A 17,682-nucleotide genomic window follows, 5' to 3' on the forward strand; every position below is an offset into this window, starting at 1 on the left:
GACTGAAACACATTTTGGTACCTTTTGTGGACTGGGATTCTTCGAAGTGCGTATTTGGCTTAGGGTTACTGTGAAAGTATATACGATTTTGTACAGGGTCAGCTTTATTAGAGAAGATTACAAACATCCAGCCTTAATCTAGTTTTTACACTACAGTTGAAGGGCTAAAGTTTCCTTCTTTTTTTTTTTAAATCTGAAAAAGGAAGCAAATACAGAACTTTTAAAGTTATGAAACTATAGTTATTTATGTTCAGGATACTGATACCCTGGTATTTCTTACTTAGGTTGAAATGTTTGCCACAATTTGAATGAGTCCAGAGAGCAAGTAAAGAAAGGACTTTCTAGGTTCAGGTTTTATCCCAACACAGGAATTAGCAACAGGAAAACCAGAGAGGCTTTCAGAGGCTTTCGGTTCACTCCGGCCCTCTGTGCAAACCAAATGGCCCGTATCCCAGTCAGCACAGAGGGATTATCCAACTGTCACCTCTCTCCCAACTGAATGTTGTGTCACAGCTGAACTACAACATTATGGCTTTCACTTTTATGTATTGTTCCTGTGAACAATACATACATTTGGCATTACCTGCAGTCTTAAGATACTCACCTGCATTTCTTTAACACCTAACACATTGCCAGCTCTTAATAAATGTTTAAGAACTGCCCTGCTATTTTATGAACACATGGATGGTTTGAGCTTTGGATTTTCATCTTTATATTGATTGGAACCAGCTGGTAACATAAGTGACAAAATTCTAAGAGACAGGTTGCTTGTTCACAATATACTTCATTCAAGCAAAAAGAGAAAAAGGTATAAATTTTTCAAGATGATTATTCCTTATGGGATTTCCAGATCACTAGCATCTAAACTTTGGCAATTATTCTTTAAATCACACTTTTGCTTTTCACTTGTCCATGAAGCTGACTGAAAATCCAATTTGTGCTGGAAGACATTCTCATCATAGAAATTAGATAAAAATATTTTTCATACTTGTGAATCTAGGCATGTGTATTTAATAGCCCCTCATGGACCATTAATAAGGTGAAGGAAGCAAAAATGTATTTCTGTTTAGAGAATGCTATTACTATTAGTAAAGAACTCAATGTGATTGTACCTCTTATTGTAATCCACATTTCTGTATTTCCAATAAATAGCTATATCTAATCCACCAAATACTATTATTTGGAAAACTGTCATTTATACTCAGTAAATTTCAGAGTAACCATTTGTCATTATTCCATGTGAAAATTAAAAATGACAGTATTTATGAATCACTAGCAAATCATTATCATAAAAAATAAACATGAAAAATTAAATAGCTTAATTGGCTATAAATAGTTTTAATATAAATAGCCAAATGACATATCTTCATATAATTATTTAATTTTAAATTTGAAAAAATCGTATTGAATTTGTACAGCACAATTAAGTAGACCTGACATCACCAGGGCTTGGGACCAAAGTTTTCTCTTCTCAATCCATCTTGTCCTGTTCTTGTTTTGTCTGTTTTGAACTATTTTGGAGAAGAGCAAATTGAGACTGCTGAGTTTTAAACTGGCAGAAAAGAAAGAAGGGGGATTTGTGTGGTGTAAGGAAAAGCCAGGAGTCAGTTTTGTTCACCCTTAGCCTTGACCCTGCTTCTACTAATTGGTTTGCCCCCAATCAAGTGTGAAGACACTGTCAATGATTCCCATTCGGCAATGTGTTCCCCTTGAGTTGCTTTGCTTTTAATCATCCAGCCTTATGTTCACCATGAAGAAGAAGAACTAACATTTATTAAGTGGTGAGCACTTAGCTCACTCTCTAATTTTCACCACTATAATCTTAGAAGGTAGACAGTAGTATTATCTTCACTTAACAGAGGAGACAAGTGAGGCTTCAGAGTCAAGTAACTTGTCCAATTTCATAGAAGTAGTAAGTGGTGACTCAGCCAGAGCCCAGGACTTCTTAACTCTGTACGTGCAGTCTAAACTTGCTCACGTATTTTTGAGATGGTCGCTGGGGACTAAGGATGCCATGCATAGATCGCAGTGACTATAATCAAAAGGGAAACAGAGTCATGATTTTAGGTTTATTAACAAACTATTTTACTCAAATATTAAACTTACATCTCATCATACATTGCAAAAAGGTGAGTAATATTCAGCTGAATTACACAGTTAGCAAGATGACATCGTACCTATAGGATTGCCTAAGTACTCTTTAAGACTGAAATAAAGCAGAAAAAAAAAGTTTCTCTCTAACTAATTTTAAGTATATCCATGAAAATCTACAATGAGATTCTGTCATTTCAATATACACTGTAAGATATTTGTTTTATTATATCATGTTTTCTCAACCAAACATCTGAACAAAATGGCATCTCTGTCATGAATAAATCCTAACTTCACCCTCTCCACGAAATTTTTAAAAGATACACCGTACACAAAACCATTCAGAAATTTGTAATGCTTTCTTGCTTTTTGGGTTAATTAGATCAGGTAACATATCCATAAATGTGAGTGTTTTTGTTTTACTTTGTTTTGCTTTTTGTAAGCATTTGGTCCACCTGCCTGATCAGTAAGCCGTGAATGAAACCAGAAACCTTGCCTTATGGCTTCAGTTATGGGTGAAAATGCAACAATATTTTCTATTTTACAAAATCTGTCACATGGTTGAACACATGCAGCCAAACTGCTGTGACTTAGCCGTGCAACATGGCATGTTCCTCTCATTCATTAAAATGATTTCCCACCGTTTTAAGGAAAGAGCCTAGACATTAAAGATGAATGTTCTATTTCTATATGTAGATTTTTTTTTTAACCCTCTGTTGTTTACAGCCAAGATTCACATTCTTGGCTCTGGAGTCCAGACAACTCTCACATTAACTTGTTTCAGGACATGTGCTCTACATTTGTTTCCTAGGACACAAATAGCTTGGGCATGTGCTGACTAAAACTCTTAACACCAAGGGGATTTAGTTAGATTCTTATAGCTTGGCAAATATTTTGCTACAAAATTCGGGTAAAGATCACAAAATAATGCCTTTTTCTTCTTCTTAACCTCTTACCATTAGACAACTTTTTGGATTGTTTCCAGCCAACTTTATTAAGAAATTGAGTCAGCTTTCACACCAGAATGAATGTATAAAAAACTAAGTTCATGGAATGCCTTTTTGATTAATCTGAGAATATATCTCTGCATCCATTTAAATGCTTTAATTAATGAGGATGAGCCTTCTGCCTATAAGAGAAATTCTGACACAAGAGGGCACAGTCAAAATAGGAAAGTAGAAGACTTTCCTTCAGGAATGCTGAATCTGGGGAAACACGGAGGGACAGAGCCATAATATTGTTTTATGTTAACATCTCAGTTACTACTTTCCAAAGCATTCTCACTCAGTATTGGCAAGCTTGTGTCAAATATCCAAAGAGAAATAGAAAATGGTGATTATTCCACTTCCCTTACAGATTAGTTGCCAAAACTTATTTTTTCTGAGGTTGTTTAGTGGGCCACAAGAGTAAAATAATGTTTACAGTGCCCAAATATTAGAATCTCAGTGATTATCAGCCAGAGTCCCATTAAAATGAAAGGTGTTTGGAAAGTACATTGCAATTCCAAAGAAAAGGCCAAACTGCTCAACTCTGATCTTAAATGAAATTCTGATAATGGAATAGAGATTGTCTTTTTCTTGCATTTTTAAGTGAGATTTGTCATTGTGTATGTGTTTTCCTTAGAATTTTTGAATTACCTCCTTTTTGATTTTTTTGGCCTTTTGGAAATTTTTGTGTTTATTTATATTTGCTTTGAGTCCTTATTTATGTACATTTACATACATATTTACATACATATATATGAAATGTACATGCATATCATATATTGTTCATATACACAAATACATACGTATATATATTTGTAAGAAATGTTTCTACTGCCACTTCCCACTAGTGATGAAAACATGATTTCAATGATTGCCTCTGTAACCTACGAACACTTTCAGATAGTACTTTATTTGCTCATTATAAATTCATTCAACAAATGATTTTATTTTGCCATGTGTCAACACTAATGAAAACTAGATAAAACTCACCAGTGTCTACCCTGCAAACTGTGAACTAATGGTGCTTTTCTTGAAGATGATACAGAGAATATTCATTATAATTTAAGACTGGATATATAAAAGTCAACAGGACCGTAGGGCACAATTCTGTTAAAAACAAGTTTTTGTAGGGGCATGTGGGTGGCTCAATCAGTTGAGAGTCGGACTTGAGCTCAGCTCATGATCTCGCAGTTCGTGGGTGTGAGCCCCACGTCAGGCTCTGTGCTGACAGCTCAGACCCTGGAGCCTGCTTCTGATTCTCTGTCTCCTCCTCTCTCTGCCCCTCCCCACTCTTCTCAAAAAAGGAATAAACATTAAAAAATAAAAATAAAAAATTATTGTAAAGGATTGGGTAAAAAGGAGAACATTTCCTTGCAAAAAGTCTTACCATTTATCTAAATAAAATGATAGTAACAGAATCAAACTCATCTGGGATATCTTCCATTCTCTCTTTTTGTATGTTCTAACAAAATATCTGTATTCAGTAATTCTCTAACCATTGAGAACACACATAACCTTGTTCTTTCTCTCAATTTTTCACACTCACTTTGGGTACTGAATTTGTTTATTTATTGAAATACACACTACAGAATATATCTTTTTCTAGCTTTATTGAGATGTAGTTGACATATAATGTTGCATGAGTTTAAGGTATGCAGTGTAATGATTTGATATACCTACATATTGCAAAATTATTCCAATCATATTAATTAACACATCCATCCTCCCTTGTACTTACATTTTGTGTGTGTGTGAGTGGTGAGAACTTTTAAAATCTGCTTTCCTTACAATTTTCAAATATATCATACAATATTGTTATTATAGTCACCACATAATACATTATATCCCCAAACTTTTTCATCTTATAACTTGAAATGTGTACCCTTTGACCACCTTCACCCATTTTCCCCATCCCACTGCAACCTCTCCCTGGCCATCAACAATTAACAAACTGCTCTCTTTTCTATGAAATCAGTTGCTTTTCATTCCACATATAAGTGAAATTATACAGCATTTGTCTTTATTTCTGACTTATTTCACTTAGTATAATAATGCCATCAAGGTTTATCCACGTTGTTGCAAATGGTAGAATTATTTTCTTTTTGGTGGCTGAAAAATATTCCATCAGATATTTATCTCAGGCCTGATTCCCTGGTCAGGCTTCCTGGTGGGGTGGGTCTGGACGCTACACTCAGCAGTTTGGACAGGGCTGAAGATTTGTTTTCCTGACCTGGTGGGGCTGTAAAACAGGCTCCACAGCTGGTTTAGTCAGTTGGCTAGAGATCCAAACCAGGCAGAACTGCCAACTGAAGTCCCTGGCCAGAAAGGGCCACATCTGCAGAGCCACTGGCTGGGAGCTCTGCTCAGGCATTTGCAAGGAAGAATGCAATGCACCAGATCTGAGTGCTGGTTGCTGTTAAGTCCCACCTCCGTGTTCCTATCTATCTGATCCCCTGTGGTTCTACATGACACAAGATCTAAGAGGGCCTCTCGGGAAGTATCCCACAATGCCAGGGGAGCTTGTTGTTCACCTGAGGCTCTCCATCCACAGAGAAACTGCAGGTCCAGGGGACTCTTGATGCGGCTCTGTGCTGGTCTGGGGAGGGGCAATGCCATGAGAATGGAGCAGCTCCTCTCACTCACCCCTACATTTGAGGATCTTCTTAATGTTCCTGAGGTCAGGAACAACCTATGATGCCATCTTGATGATGCCATCATCATCCTCACTCTCTCTTGATGTAATCCTTTGATCTGTGTCTCCCCTGCATGCCCAGCTAGATCTGTCCCTGACTGTGACTGTTGTGTGCACAAAGTTACCAAAGGTAAATAGAAGCCAGATGACGCTTCCCTCGTCTCTCCAAGAGGGAAGGCAGGCTGAGCTCCAGCACTACAAAAGAACAAAATCACACCTTCTCTGAACTTGGATTCAAGTGTAGGTACAGCCTCAGGACCCACTCCAGAGCCAATGAAAAGGCAGGCCCTTGGAAAGGCCAGAAGTCAAGTAGGCTAGGAAGGAAAGCAAGGATGAAGACCACTTCAAGGGAACAAGAAGCTGGTAATGAGACATGCCCTAAGGCATTTTTCTTTTACCACAGACACATACCCCACTTTCTGACCTAAGCCACATTGCTTCACTCCTCTTGGCACCCCTGAATAAACCACAAATATAGAGTGCAGACAAGGGACTAGAACACACTTCTTAACGATTCTAAACTATTTTGGATAATCAGTAAATTACCTTATATTTCCTATTTTTAAGGTGGATTTACCATTGAAACTCTGGACATATTAAGAAAAAAATTTTTTGATAATTTCATGGTTTTGGATATTAACTTGAATTATTTGAACACATAATAGGTATTCAATAAGTTTATTAATCCCTTAGTTTAAATGCAGCAGAAGAAATCATATATCTAAATATCCATTAACTACTACTAAAAAGTACTCAATATTAAATAGTTTATAAAGTAGGAGGTTTTCTTATTTTTCAAGGAAGCATTATTGCATTAAGTAATCTCCATTAGTTTTATCAAAAGATTTCAAAAAAAAAATTGTGAGGGGCGCCTGGGTGGCTCAGTCAGTTAAGCATTCGACTCGGTTTCATCTCAGGTCATGAACTCACAACTTGTAATTTCGAGCCCTGCAAGAGGCTCTGTGCTGATGGTACAGAGCCTGCTTGGGATTCTATCTCCCTCTCTCTCTGCCCTTCCCCTGCTCTCTCTGTCTCTCTCAAAAATAAATAAATAAACTTAAAAAAAATGTGAGATGGGTGATTTCTACACTTTGTCTTATTAGAAATGCTGGTTCAGAGAGCTGGGGGCTACAGATCACTACCCAACCCAGTTACAGGTTTAAGAAATAAAACCTGAGTCTAGTCACTCTGAACCCAGCAGTGCTCAGATTCTTCATGGTACAATTTTATTGTTTCTCTTTAACATCGTGGAACAATTTTAATTTTACCAAGTGGTACACAGTATGTTTTTCTTAAGATTTTAAACATGTGAATAATCACGTTGTTCTTTACCCTATCTGATTTCTGATGTGAGTCTAGCCAAACTTTTATGACTAACACATATTTCTAAGCCAGCGTCTAATCAGTATTATGTAAGCTATAATACAACTGAACTCAAACTAGAATATTTTTAAACCAAAATACATATCTTCCCAAAGTCTTATCTGTTAGGAAAACCAGTGTGTATATTTCATTGAATCCACTCTTTATAACAGATATATATTTATTTCAAAGTCAATGTATTTTAAGTGAACCTTCAAAATGCTTCTCTTAACCACTTTGTTATGTTCTCACCAGAGTATATTATTTTAATGATACTCCATTACTAACTGTGTGGGTACACGAGGATTCCAGAAGAAAACAGAATCTTTCAAAATTAAAGGTATTCAGAACGAACCACGATCAGCACTTTATAAAAATAGAACTACATACATGCACACACACAACAAAAACAATTACTCACACATCTCTTTTTATCCCACAATAAAACAGATAAAACAATGAATCCATTTACCACTAAGCAAAATGGGAAGAGACACAAAATAGCTCTTTATGTTTCCCAAGAAAGTCATGGATTCTATAACCTTTTCTCTCTCCCTCTTTTTAACCACAAGTTATCATTTGAGTAGTCCTCAAAAGGCTAGAAAAGGGGAAAAGATGAAGCATTCTTAGAGTTAATTTTTTTTTTCTTAAGACAGTGGGTATACTTGTCTTACTATGGAGCACGTAAAGTAAAACCAAGAGAAATAATAATGCCTTGTATTTATTAAGCATCTATTATATGCCAAACACTATCTTAGACTCTTTACATCTGTTTCATCTGAATCTCCCCACAACCTTACAAGATACACGGCAGTTTCTATTTTTACGGAAAATCAAACTGAGTATCTGAAGTTAAGTAAATGCTGGCAGTGGATAGTTAATTAACTTGGGCCACCTGTCTGACTTCTAAAACCACACTTCCTCTTCACTTTGTAATCTTGACCTTAACCTCTGTACTTCTTCTTAAAATATAGGACATTAGGGTTAGCTTTGTAGAATGCCATAATTTTGGGTCCAGGATATTTTCATATCCTCTTAAGATATTCAAACATCAAAAGCATAGGGCACCTGGGTGGCTCAGTCAGTTGAGCATCTGACTTTGGCTCAGGTTCTCACGGTTCATGGGTTTGAGTCCCACATCGGGCTCACTGCTGTCAGCCTGTCAGCACAGAGCCCGTTTCAGATCCTCTATCCTCCTCTCTGTCCCTCCCCCACTTATGCTCTCTCAAAAATAAATAAACATTTAAAAAATAACAACAACAAAAGCACAGGTGTCAAAAAATATTCCTATTTCTGTTCCTGTTTTCTCACTATTCCAAGCTTCTATTTGTCACAATGCCAAAGCAACACCCTCTTTTAATACAGGACTAGTATTATCACATTCTGTAGAGTTCACGACTCCTGTTTCTCATTCTCATACCTGTCACTCATTCCTGAGAACACTTTCCTTGACCCCTCATTCCTGGGGTAGGTATCTATGCATTTTTGCTACAATTTTTGTACTACCTTTTTAGTTAAGGGTCTCCTCACTTGAATTGCAGCACAGTTATCAGTCTTGGGGGTCTTCCCAACAAGTTCAGGGACATAATTAGTTCTGTTGGGAGCTGGTTTGAGTAGCTATTTTCTGAATTCCCAAAGAGAGAGTGTATGGCTGACACCACTCTAGGTGCAAGAGAGATGAGATAGCATATTCTATTCAATGGATGTCTTAGAACATTAGGATTTAATTCCCTGCCAGAAACCTATTGAGAAGGCTGGTAGAGTGTCTTCTATTTAGTTTGGGTCTACTCTGAATAGTCTCCTAGAATCATAGCATTTTCAAATCTGTCAGGATAATATTTTAACATATCTCTGAGTTTTGTTTCTTCCTTTTATATCTGTTTCTTTTTACTTCACTTGGTCAGCTACAGACCTTGTACTCATAGCTTGGGACAGTCTTGTGACAAGATGTAAAAAAGAAGAAATTTATGAGTCCCAAAGCAGGAGAGGATTCCAGGGTATCTATAACATGTCTTGGCAAGGGGGTGAGGGATGAGGACCAGGAACAATAAAGCTTTCCCCACCCCTTCCACAGAAAAGCAAGTGACTCTGCTAAGTTCTGAGCTGAAGGGAGGGCAACTATGGATTCTGAAAACAGAGGAGTTTCCCAGCCCAGGTTCTAGATCCTGTAACTGGGTGTGAGGAAGAACTGGGAAAGAAATGGTGGCTTGGACAGGCAGGACTATTGGAAGATGTGCAAAATATCCTACCACCCTAAATGTTATCTGGAAGTAGAAGAGAGCCTTTCTAGGGCCAGTGGAATGGATGTCCCATCAAATATGGCTGTGGAACCCCAACCACTGACTGCTTCACTTACTGCCAGCACATCCCAAGTCTTAACACAATGTAAGATGCCAGAACTCAAGCATAACTTTGAGGAGCAAGGATGTAAAACTCCAGGAAAAGCCAGCATTAGGTTTCCTATTGATGGAACAGAATGGGGGCTGAAAGTAAAATTTATAAAAAACAAAAGTAATGCCTGAGTTTTGCACTTTTGCACCAAGGTCATACCCATGCTGGTCTTCAGTGCAATTCCAGAATGTTAAAAGGGCAGATCTGTTTGTTTTTTCTCACATATGATTAAATTTCAACTTAGAAAAGTGGTTTGTCACATCTAGTAAGGAGCAGGCCTGGGACCTGAGGCTTCCTGGTTCCATTTATATATTACCTAAATTTCAAAAACAGTTTTGCTGTTATAAAGTTAACCTGAGCTCACCATGCAAGATTCAGTCAACATGAAAAAATATGGAAATCTCAATGAAAATCATCTAGAAATCTCATGACTATTCTTGCAGACCTATCTCTGTGCATTCTTATGGATACACATTTATATAGGTAAGATAGTTCTCTAAATGTTTTGAAACCAATTTTTGCCCCTCAGCAATGCATTGCAAACATTATTCCATGTCAATAAATATAGGTCTACAGTGTTGTAGATAGATAGATAGATAGATAGATAGATAGATAGATAGATAAGCAAGCAAGCAAAAAGGGTAAAAGATACCTGGCCTGGCAGATGTACATTTTAAATTTTTTTTAATTTTGAAGTTTCTTTATTTATTTTGAGAGAGACAGCATGAGCTTTAGTGGGGGAGGGGTAGAGAGGGAGGAGAGAAAAAAATCGCAAGCAGGCTCCATGTTGTCAGTGAGCCCAGTGTGGGGCTTGAACCCACAAACCATGAGATCTTGACCTGGGCTGAAATCAAGAGTTGGCATTAACCAACTGAGCCACCCAGGCGCCCCTTTAATTTTTTTTTTTCTTTGAGACAGTGTGTGAGCAAGGGAAGAGAAGAGGGAAAGGAGAGAGAGAATCTTAAGCAGGCTTCATGCCAAGCGAGGAGCCTGACGCAGGGCTTGATCTCACAACCATGAGATCATGATGTGAGCTGCAATCAAGAGTTGGACAGTAAATGACTAAGCCATCCAGGCACCCCGGGAAATGTATACTTTTAATTCAGTATAATAAACACTGAGGGCCCCATTTTATGCCAAACTCCATGCTAGGTGTTAAGAAAAGAGATACGCAGAATATAGACACTGACCTGGTGTAGTTCCCAGGTCAGTAGGGGAAGTAGGCAAATAGAGCAGTGAAACCCCTGAATATGATAGGTGTACAAAACATGGTCTGCTGGATAATTTTCACCTTTATTTGTACAGTACATCAACGGATGTTTCTTTCTACTTCTCTAGTTCCTATTACTACAGTTTCTGTGCACATTTTGCATCCATATTCTGAGAGTCCTGTCTTCTCACCAAGTGCTTCTGATTTAGCTTTTAATGTCTAATAATTATCATCAAATAATTTACTTGTTAGATGTTTACAAAAATATGAATAAGTGCACCAAATGTATAAAATTCAATTACCATAATGAAGAAACAATACCATTCATAACTAAATGACTGGAACACTTGTTAGTCATTTCATTTTGGCCACAACACAGAAAATTAGAATGCGAACAACATATGTGCACCTGGGTGGCTCAGTCAGTTAAGTGTCTATTCTTGATTTTGGCTCGGGTCATGATCTTGTGGTTCTTGAATTCGAGCCCTGCATTAGGCTCTGTGCTGATACTGCAGAGCCTGCTTGGGATTCTGTCTCCCTCTCTCTCTGCTCCTGCCCCACTCACTCTGTATCTCTTTTTCAAAATAAATAAAAATAAACTTAAAAAAAAAAAAAGAATGTTATCTACATAGTTCATGATGGATTATCTTTGTGGTATTATTTCAACATTTTGAAGGTCACTAATTCATGAAATTGTTTTATATGATCCAAAACAGTGACATTGATGAGAATTTCTGCCTAGTAGGCCACAGAGATAGAAGATCTATGATACTTATTTATGATATTTGCATACTCAGAATGTATTTTATAGCTTATGTATACTGGTTAACATTTCCTCAGCATGTATAATGTCTTGTTATATTTGAGGATAGAAAACTTACATACATATTGTGAACTAAGAATAGTCATACAAACTGAATACATAATTTATGCACTTAGAATAGGCAAAATAACTGTTCAGTTTAGATTAAGTTAATTGGGAAAAGATTGCTGGAGGAAATGAATTGCCAGTTGCATTTTGAAGTAGTTAATAGATATAAGCAAAGAGGAAAATACACATATAGAGGAGTGGAATTCAAGATATGCAATTTATGGCATATTGGGTGGGCACACTACTCTTCTGAGAAGTATCTATCCATTCTTTTATTCAATGGACATGCAGTGAACACAATTTATACCAGGAACAATGTTAGTTATGTAATACAGCATTCCTATCTTCAAGCTTACAGTTTCAAGCAGGAGACAGGCAAGTAAAAATATGCTAGGACAGAGTAGAGTAAGAAAAAATCAATTCACTTCCCAGATCTGTCGGATACAGGTAGGAAACAAAGAAATGAAGTTAGGAAAATCAGCTTTAGACTGCCTAGTAAGCATCAGCTAATAATAACAGACCCCGCCCCTCTCCTTCATTCTTCATTAAGCTTCTCTGAAAAGAGGTCTGTATTTGCATTTAACTCCTTGCAATCAGGCTTCTGTGCCTATAGCTCTATTATTCTATATAATCACAAGTCTTCAGGACTCCTTGGTTCCCAGTCCCTAGGTCTTTGCTCATTCCTTGGAGTGGCTGGCCCATTCTTTAACCTCTACCTCCCTTCCAGAACACTTTCTCTCCATGTTTCCTGTCACTTCAGGAGGTCTCTGAGGTCTCTTCTCACTCTGCTTCCTTTTTTCCATCTCCTCACTGCAGGCATTCCTTGAGTTCCTGTATTTGGTCATCCTCCTTTCTCTATACATGTCCTCTCTCCTGACAGTGTCGTTAACTCATATGATCCCTATTTTCTATAGGTGATTCCAAATTCAGTTTTTAGAATCCTAAATTTTCTTCAGATCCTCCAGTATCCAGCTTTTGCTGAGAAAGTTCTACCTTGACATATTGCTTTGGCTACTTGTATTAATCATGTTGTTTTGTTTGTTTGTTTGTTTTCTGTGTTTTATGATGCTGTTGCATCTGGGGACTTGCTGAATGGGAAAGACTTCCCCACGCAGGGTTAACTAATTCCTAAAGATAGCAAACAGGGGCGCCTGGGTGGCTCAGGGGCGCCTGGGTGGCTCAGTCGGTTAAGCGGCCAACTTTGGCTCGCGGTCCATGAGTTCGAGCCCCACGTCAGGCTCTGTGCTGACAGCTCAGAGCCTGGAGCCTGTTTCAGATTCTGTGTCTCCCTCTCTCTGACCCTCCCCTGTTCATGCTCTGTCTCTCTCTGTCACAAAAATAAATAAACGTTAAAAAAATTTTTAAAAAATGATAGCAAACAACTTGTCTTCCACCACACCTTTGGTATCCCAAAAAACCAATTCCAAGTTTTTACTCCAACCCGCCTCCTGTCAGGCTCCTATTCCCTTGTCCTAACTCACCCCAGGGCCAGGTGTACTGGACACCTAGAAACCCCCACTGTATTCAAACTATCCAATTTGTAGCCTACTTAGCTGCCTACCTTGCCTTGCCCTTTCCTTCCCTTGAAAACAACAATAAAGGGGGCGCCTGGGTGGCGCAGTCGGTTAAGCGTCCGACTTCAGCCAGGTCACGATCTCGCGGTCCGTGAGTTCGAGCCCCGCGTCGGGCTCTGGGCTGATGGCTCGGAGCCTGGAGCCTGTTTCCCATTCTGTGTCTCCCTCTCTCTCTCTGCCCCTCCCCCGTTCATGCTCTGTCTCTCTCTGTCCCAAAAATAAATAAACGTTGAAAAAAAAAAAATTTTAAAAAAAAAAAAAGAAAACAACAATAAAGGCTTTTGCCCATGCGTCCCCCTCGTTCCTTCTGCCTCCTGACCAACCCTAGTGCATTCCCATAGAGTCCTACATGGCATGCCATGCTTCCTATTTCTAGGTATCTTTGAATATAAAAACTTCTTCTTCTGTGATAATCATTCTCATGCCTACGAGTATTACCATACCTGATTAAAACAAACCCAAGGCCCAAGGAACATTTTAAAACACAACCGAGGGGGAGCAGGCAAGATGGCGGAACAGCATGGACATTTTTTGTGTGTCTCACATCCATGAAATACAGCCAGACCAACACTAAACCATCCTACACACCTAGAAAACTGATGGGAGGATTAACACAACAATCTGCACAACCTGAATCACAGAATTCAGCAGATACATGGTGTGGAGAGGTGAACGAGGGGAGAAGGAAGCTGGCAGCAGGCAGGGAGCCTCCTTTGCAGGCAGAGAGAGGACGGAGGTTGGGGTGGGAGAGAACACGGAAAAAGTACCCCTCCCCAAAAGCACCTGGAGAGAAAGTGGAAGATTGGGAACAGCCACAGGGACTAAACTAAAAATGGAGAAAGGAGAGGGTTTAAATTCCATTAAGACTGTAAACAAGGGGAGCGCAAAGGCTGCAATTCCACAGCTCGATACCTGGCAGTGCTCTGGTGGGAAAGGCGAATCCCCAGGAACAGAGTGGGGTCTGGGAGGTTCTTGGGCCACACGGGGAAAAGCAGTTCCAGTGTTGGAAGGACGTTTGTAGAGACTGTTGAAGCCACCTGGTCCCAGCAGACCCCAGAAAAAGGCCACATTCACTGGTGCTGGAACAAGGTCATTAACAGTGAAGACTGGTGCCAGATGTGTGTTGTGATTTTCCATAACAGCTGAAAAGCTGCTGCTACCCTATCTCGTGAATTTTTCTGGGGCAGGCTGGCACTTGGTTACAGTCTCAAGGCACCAGCAGCAGCAGCGTCCAACAGGCGTTCCTGGGTGCAGCTGGCATTTGGCCATTGCTCAGTGAGACCCTCCTGCAGAGGGGCAGAATGGGTCAAAGCCGAAGTCCTTCGGAAGTAAGGGGCCGGGGAAAACAGCCACATCACAGACAAAATTCGGGAGACCGATACTGCCTGGGGCTTGGTCACGAACAGTGAAGAAGCGGGAAGTGGACGAAAGCTGAAGACAGAGGACACATGCGTGATTGCTGATCAGAGAGAACAGAGTGCTGATCTAGAGACTGGGTAGCTGGGTGAGGCCATTTTCACCACTCCTTCGCATGCACATAGGTACCTAGGAGCGCTGCCACAATCCATCCCAGTAGGCTATCATCGCCATCTAGTGGAAACAGAGCTATTACATTGAGCCCCGCCCAAAAGGGCCAACCTCGCTCTTCAAGAACACAATTCTCATCGCCGGCTTAGTTTATAGACTATAAAGTGCTACATAGTCTGACTTCAAAGGGAAAATGAAATAATTTCAGTCCTATTTCAATCTGTTAGTAGGTCCATCTATTCAATTTTCTTTCTTTTTTCTTTGTCTTTTATACAATTCTTTTTTTTTTTTTTTAATTTTTTTTTTCAACGTTTATTTATTTTTTTGGGGACAGAGAGAGACAGAGCATGAACGGGGGAGGGGCAGAGAGAGAGGGAGACACAGAATCGGAAACAGGCTCCAGGCTCCGAGCCATCAGCCCAGAGCCTGACGCGGGGCTCGAACTCACGGACCGCGAGATCGTGACCTGGCTGAAGTCGGACGCTTAACCGACTGCGCCACCCAGGCGCCCCTACAATTCTTTTTTTAATACAGAAAGAAAAATTCATTTTCATTTTCAATTTTTATTAAAAATATTTTTCTTTAATTTTTTTACTATATTTTTTACTTTTATGTAAATTTTTTCAAACTCTATATTCCATCATTCTATTTTAGTCTACTTTAGTGAATTCACCTTTTCAAATTTTCAAACGATTTCCTTGTTTTTTTTTATCTTTTTCTCTCTTTTTTGTTTCTTTTTCTTGAATGCAGAAAGTAAAAGACTTCATTTTTACTTTCAATTTCTATTAAAAATATTTTTCTTCAATTTTTTTTACTATATTTTTTGCTTCTATGTAAATTATTTCAAATTCTTTTTACTTCCATCATTTTATTTTAGTCTACTACAGTGTATTCACTTTTTTAGAATTTTCAAACGATTTCTTTTTTTCTCTTTTTTATTTCTTTTCTTTTTTCTTAAATACAGAAAAAGAAAAAAAATTCATATTTATTTTAATTTTTATTAAAAATATTTTTCTTTAATTTTTTCATACTATATTCTTTACTTTTGTGTAAATTTTTACAAATTCTTTTTTACTACCATCATCTCATTTTAATCTACTTCAGCGTATTCATTTTCTCAAATTCTCAAACAATTTCCTTCTCCCCCGCCTTTTTTTCTCTAATCTGTCAAACCACTTTCAACACCCAGACCAAAACACACCTAGGATATACCATCATTTATTAGATTTTGTGTGTATGTGTGTGTGTTTAATTTAAATTTAAATTTTTTAATTTTAATTTTTTTAATTTTAATTTTTCTATTTCATTAATTCCTTTTCTCCCTTCAAAATGAAAAAAAGAAGGAATTCACCCCAAAAGAAAGAGCATGAAGAAACGACAGCCAGGGATTTAACAAACACAGATACAAGCAAGATGTCTGAACCAGAATTTAGAATCACAAAAATAAGAATACTACCTGGAGTCGAAATAGATAAGAATCCCTTGCTGCAGAGATAATAGAAGTAAAAAATAGCCAGAAAGAAATTAAAAATGCTATAATTGAGCTGCAATCACTGATGGATGCAGAGACGGCAAGGATGGATGAGGCAGAACAGGGAATCAGTGATATAGAGGACAAACTTATAGAGAATAATGAAGCAGAAAAAAAGAGGGGGATTAAGGCAAAAGAGCACAATTTAAGAATTAGAGAAATCAGTGACTCCCTAAAAAGGAACAACATCAGAATCATAGGGGTCCCAGAAGAGGAAGAGAGAAACGGGTAGAAGGGTTATGTGAGAAAATCATAGTGGAAAACTTTCCTAACCTGTGGAAAGACACAGACATCAAAATCCAGGAAGCACAGACGACCCCTATTAGATTAAAGAAAAACTGACCATTAACAAGGCATATCATAGTCAAATTCACAAAATACTCAGGCAAGGAGAGAATCATGAAAGCAGCAAGTGAAAAAAAAGTCCATAACCTACAAGGGAAGACAGACCAGGTTTGCAGCAGACCTATCCACAGAAACTTGGCAGGCCAGAAAGGAGTGACAGGATATATTCAGTGTGCTGAATCAGAAAAATATGCAGCCAAGAATGCTTTATCCAGCAAGGCTGTCATTCAAAATAGAAGAAGAGATAAAAAGTTTCCCAGACAAACAAAAATTAAAGGAGTTTGTGACCATAAACAAGTCCTGCAAGAAATTTTATATAGATATGTATCTATATCGATATATATAGGTATATATATACCAAAAGCAAAAAAGATTAGAAAGGACCAGAGAACACCACCAGAAACTCCAACTCTACAAGCATCATAATGGCAATAAATTCATATCTTTCAGTACTCACTTTAAATGTCAATGGACTCAATGTTCCAATCAAAAGACATAGGGTAACAGAATGGATAAGAAAACAAGATCCATCTATATGCTGTTTACAAGAGACCCACTTTAGACCTAAAGACACCTTCAGATTGAAAATAAGGGGATGGAGAACCACCTATCATGTTAATGGTCAACAAAAGAAAGCTGGAGTAGCCATACTTATATCAGACAATCTAGACTTTAAAATAAAGACTGTATCAAGAGATGCAGAAGGGCATTATCATAATCAAGGCGTCTATCCACCAAGAAGACCTAACAATTGTCAACATTTATGCGCCAAATGTGTACACACCCAAATATAGAAATCAATTAATCACAAATATAAAGAAACTCATCAATAGTAATACCACAATAGTAGGAGACTTCAACACCCCACTCACAGCTATGGACAAATCATCTAATCAAATAATCAACAAGGAAACAATGGCTTTGAATGACACACTGGACCAGATGGACTTAACAGATATATTCAGAACATTTCATCCTAGAGCAGCAGAATATACTTTCTTCTGCAGTGCACATGGAACATTCTCCACAATAGACCATATACTGGGGACACAAATCAGCCCTAACTTAGTACAAAAAGATCGAGATCATACCGTGCATATTT

Source organism: Lynx canadensis, chromosome C1 (assembly GCF_007474595.2).
Source record: "Lynx canadensis isolate LIC74 chromosome C1, mLynCan4.pri.v2, whole genome shotgun sequence".
Lineage (NCBI taxonomy): Eukaryota > Metazoa > Chordata > Mammalia > Carnivora > Felidae > Lynx > Lynx canadensis.